Here is a 5,628-nt window from a genome sequence, read left to right as displayed (position 1 = left end):
TATCATCTCTCTACCTCTTCTCTACAATTTCAATGCATAAAACACTGATTGTCTTTCCATCCATTGGACATTGCATTTATTGTTGTTGTTAAGTGCCATTGAGTTGGTTCCGACTCATAGCAACCTGGCATAGAGTTTCCAAGGAGCAGCTGGTGAATTGAACCACTGGCCTTGTGGTCCAGTGCTTATCTTACAGTGTCACACCAGGACTCCCCTTTGATGCACAGCAGTTTTAAAATTTTGATGAAATCCAGTTTATCTACTTTTTTCTTTTGGTGCTAGGATTTTGGTGTCATATCTAAGAAACCATCTGTCTGGGCTCTAGTTGGTTTTTTGGACTTAATTTCACTCTGTATACTCTATACCCTTCTAATAAATTTCTTTTCTGCTTTAATTGACCAGAGTTGGTTTATTTTGCCTGGCCCAAGAACCTTAACTGGTAAGAAAAACCAGTACTGGGAGAGAGTTGCAGGCAACAGAAGTTTGGGGAAATGGATGAGAAAGGGAGTCTAGGATTCCTAGGCTACCTAGTTATTTAGAACTGAGAACAATAAAAAGTCTGTTAGTATATAAGGATGGTATGCCCATGGCACAAAGTGGCTGAAAAAATAAACAGATAAATATGTCCTCTGATCATTGCTCATTAAAGACAACAATTTGCTCTTGCCTTTGGCACTACAGAAAGTAAAAAAGACTTCAAGTATTTCAAAATGGTGTAACTGCTTTTATTGGCTCTCATCTACTTATACAAAAATAAATAACTCATTCTGAGATCATAATACAGATTAAAACACAAGGAGTTTCTAAGATACTAAAAAGAATCTAATTCTTTGCAGACACAAGACAGTGACAAGTGAAAAATGAACTCCATGAGCAGCCAAATTACAAAATCAACTGAATTCATAGTCTCACTAGGTTACTTATTTGAAAGTTGGAACATTGGCCAGGTAAACATTGTACCTCAAAAACTGAAGTGATAACCTTTGAAGAACTCAAGGTACTTTGTACCCTCAAGTCTCACTGGTAGCCAAAATAGAACCTGTTCCTATATCTAATGAGGCCATTGTTTACATGGAGATGCACTTCACAAGAGGAAGCCAATTATCATCATCCTGTACCCTCCTCATTCCTTATTATCTCCAAACATATAAGTAGAATTAGGTCCCAGCATGCCCAGAGGGACCAATTAAAGGAAAACCTGGTAGTTTAAGATTAGCACACACACATCAGAATTTGCTAAGTTACATCAGTATGGAAAATACATGTAGAACTGGATTTTCTAGGGAGGAAAAAAATGAAAGTTTAGCTTCGGACTAAACATATTGACACAGATACATTTCCTAGAAATTTTGATATAATCCATTGGCTTGAGTAGTTGGAGGTTTTCATTATTTTCTCAGTTGCTTGTTAAAAGCCTAGACTTAATGGAGGGGGATTCTAAACAACGTGGAATGATTGAGCTATGATGTGAAATAATGTCAAGGATGGAATTTTAAAACATTGGAAGACAGAACTATTAGAGGGCATTTTTCATGTATGATGGATCCATTTACCTGCTCTGTATGTTCCCAATGTGGCCCAGAAGACAGTGGTGAAGGAAATACCAGTGTCTTTGAGAGACTTTTATTGGATATTCTAAGTTGGGCAGAAATGCTGTAGCTGAAATGGGTTCCTTTATTTCAAATATGATGGTCAGCTCCTAGGTCAGCATAGGCCAAATTATGGCACGTAACTGCCTGAGACATAGGGACAGGCTTATAATGATTAGAAACTTTAGATCCTCAGTATCAAAGCAAAATATTAGCCATTAAGATCTGTAGGATCAGCACTGGATTGTGAACCACAAAGCTGGCGATTCAAACTCACCAGCTGCTCCTCAGAAATCTGGCTCCTGTCAGGGTCGCTGTAAGCTAGAATTGAGTCCATGGCACTAACAACAACAACAACATATATTGGAGTCCTGGTGTGGCACTATAAGATAAGCACTGGACTGAAATATCATTTTGAACCACAAAGTTGACAGTTCAAACTCACCAGCTGCACTTTGGAAACCCTATACAGGGTTGCTTTGAGTTGGCACCAACTCAATGGCACTTAACAATATATGTGTGTGTGTGTATTGTTGTTAGATGCCATTCAGTAAGTTCTGAGTCACAAGTTCCAATTCATAGTGACCCTATGCACAACAGAACCAAACACTGCCCTGTCCTGTGACATCCTCAGAATTGTTCCTATGCTTGAGTCCATTATTGCTGCCACTGTGTCAGTCCATCTCATTGAGGGTCTTCCTCTGTTTCAGTGAGCCTTCATTTCATCATGTATGATGTCTTTCTCCAGGGACTGGTCCTTCCTGACAACATTTCTAAAGTAAAAAAAACAAAGGCACACCAGTCACTTCTTAGGAGCATTCTCGCTGTACGTCTTTCAAGAAGTTTGTTCTAGTATTCCACAGTATTTTTAATACTCTTTTCCAACACTATAATTCAAATGCATCAATTCTTCTCTGTATTCCTTATTAATTTCCAACTTTCACATGTATATTAGGCTATTGAAAATACCATGGCTTGAGTCAGGTGCACCTTAGTCCTCAAAGTGGCATCTTTGCTCTTTTAAGCTTTAAAGAGTTCTTTTTGCAGATTTCCCTAATGCAATATGTTGTTTGATTTCTCAACTGCCTCTTCCATGAGCTTTTATTGTGGTTCCAAGCAAAATGAACTTTTTTGATAACTTCAATGTTTTCTCAGTTTGTCATATTATTTATTAATCCAGTTGTGGATATTTTTGTTTTCTTTACATTGAAGTACAATCTACACTGAAGGCTGTAAACTTTGATCTTCATCGCTCTATCACCAGCATATTGCTGGTTGATAGTGATTCTTCCTTCAATCTTGATGTCATGTTCTTCTTCATATAATCCAGCTTCTTAGATTATTTGCTCAGTATTCAGATTGAATAAGTATGGTTAAAGGATACAATCCTAATGCACTCCTTTCCTTGTTTTAAACTTTTCAGTATCCTTTTGTTCTGTTCAAATAACTTGGCAAATGTATAAGTTCCTCATAAGAACAATTAAGCATTCTGGAATTCCAATTCTTTGTAATTTTAGCCATAGTTTATTAATGATCCACACAGTTGGATGCCTTTACATGGTCAATAAAGCACAAGTAAATATCCTTTCTGGTATTCTCTGCTTTCAGACAAGATCCATTTCATGTCAGCAGCAATATGTCTCATTCCACGTCATCTTCTGAATCCAGCTTGAATATCTCTACGCTCACTGTCCGTTTACTGCTGGAACCTTTTTTTTTATGTACAGACAGCACATGGTGCCAATTTTATTTGCAGATATTATAGTATTACAATACAACTGTTAAGGTGAAGTTTACAAGTTACACCTTTGCAACAGCCTTGGCTAGATCTTGAACTAGTTCAGAATTCAGCTGTGGTAGAGTACTATCTTAGCATGCTTAGATGTGGCATACTTATTCTTGATAGTCATGTGCTTGGTAAGCCCTTGGTTCACCATGACTATATTCTTAGTCGGGTGCTGCATAACAGGACCAAGATATTCTTCAGTGTATAACAGGTAGTGCTGTAGAGTTGGTTTCCATTCACCATTATTGAGAATTTTCAGCGCTAAGCAAAAGGCTCCTGCTGTAATCTGAGAAGGAGGAAAGTGCACCATATTGTACTCTAACATAGTTAATTCCATCAAGTATTTGGCCAAAGTATGTTGCTCAACATCAACCTCTCCAATCTTGGATGTTCTGAGAAGGAAATGCAGGGGCAGAGGATAACCCAGACTAAAATTTAAAGCTTTTAGAATCTTCATTTTCATTTGTCTGATCTGGTGCTTTGAGTAAGTGTGATCAGTCACAAAGGCAAAGTCACCAATTTCTGGAGGGTACATTTCTTCATATTTGCTTGCAATAAACATGGCAGTGACACCAAACAGCAGTAACATCTTGGGAACACAATTATTCTGCATGAACTGATCAATGACGGTTAACAATCATGAACATGGTTTCCTGCAGCAACCTGAATTTCATTTGAACTTGCACTAGCCAGTCAATTAGGATGGCTCTCATATTTCCAGTGACTTCCTGACCTACTAGGTATTTTGGTCTGACTGCTTGCTCTTCCTCAAGTTTTCTCAGATAACCATAGATATCTTTCACATATTCACTGCAAAGATTTGGATCAGCTCCATCTTCTGCATCCACATCACTCACTGCAAGAATTACATCAGCGAAAGCCTGGCACAGGTATTCTTCTGCAGGAGCACATCCGGATGTCTCCATTGGGCTGGGAGATGGAGTATCCACCAAAATAGGCTCAGGCAAAAGTTTTTCTTCTTTAACAAGCTCAGGTTCTGGTTCAGGCTCAGGCAAAATTGCCTTTTCCAGAGGTTTTGGCAATTTTTTGGCAAGAACTTTTCCAGCAGCTGAAGTTTTGACCTCCATTTTCAGAGACATTTTGGCCTGTGGCTATTCACTAACTTTGTTCCCAATGTCGCCAAGCGCTATTCTGGGTCTCAAGCCCGGCTTGGAGGCAGGAACACTGGCCACAGGCACTCTCTTGGCGCCTGCCACACTGATCTTCGCCTTGTTTTCAACACTCATTTTCATGTTCCTAATGATTCAGAGTGCCATGGCTTCCCCTTCACCAGGAAGCAATTCAGAGGAAGAAGCAGAACTTGGGAAGCCCAGAATTGCCGGGGACCAAAAGCTCAATCATTTTTTAATTATTACAGCAAGACTTTATTTGCATATGGTATAATGATATTATTCAATGATTTCCACATTCTTTTGGGCCACTTTTCTTTGGAAGGGGCACAAGTATGATCTCTTTTAATTGACTGTCTTCCACATTTCTTGGCATAGATGAGTGAGCACCTCCAATACTGCAACTGTATATTGAAACTTTTCAATTTTTATCCCATTAATCCATGGAGCCTTGCTTTTTGCTAATACCTCCAGTGCCACCTGGACTTCTTACTTCAACACCATTGATTCTTGATCATGTTACCTCTTGAAATGGTTGAGTACCAACCAACTATTTGGTATGGTGATTCTGTGTATTCATTTCATCTTCTTTTGAGGCTTCCTGAGCCATTCACTATTTTGCCCATGTTATTGTTGTATGTTTTTGAGCAGTTTCTGAGTTGTTTTTGCATAGGGTTTCCAATAGCAACTAATGGAAAGCTTTGAACTGCTGATCTATGGTGCCACACTATAAAATCCTTCAATATTACAACCCAAGGCTTGATTTTTTTTCTCTTCAATTCTTTCAGCTTGAGAAATGCTGACTGTGTTCTTCCTTTTTGGCTTTTTAACTTCAGGCCTTTGCACATTTCATTATAATACTTAACTTTGTCTTCTCAGACTGTCCTTTGAAATGTTCTGTTCAACTTTTTTGCTTAATAATTTATTCTAGTCTCTTTAACTGATGTATGGTGGATCTTGGCTGAAAGCAGAGAATATCAGAAAGATGTTTACCTATGCTTTATTGACTATGCAAAGGCTTTCAATTGGTGGATCATGACAAGCTATGGACAACATTGAGAAGTATGAGTATTCCAGAACACTTCATTGTACTTCTGAGGAATCTGTACCTGGACCAAGAAGC

At 38.5% G+C, this 5,628-nt stretch overlaps 1 pseudogene; it reads right to left on the bottom strand.

Annotated features, from left to right (window-relative positions):
• Nucleotides 1-4,652, bottom strand: part of LOC102832810 — a 4,869-nt pseudogene extending 217 nt beyond the window's left edge.
• Nucleotides 4,653-5,628: the final 976 nt, after the last annotated feature.

This window comes from Chrysochloris asiatica, unplaced genomic scaffold (assembly GCF_000296735.1).
Source record: "Chrysochloris asiatica unplaced genomic scaffold, ChrAsi1.0 scaffold00016, whole genome shotgun sequence".
Lineage (NCBI taxonomy): Eukaryota > Metazoa > Chordata > Mammalia > Afrosoricida > Chrysochloridae > Chrysochloris > Chrysochloris asiatica.
This window is presented reverse-complemented; position numbering and strand designations above follow the sequence as displayed.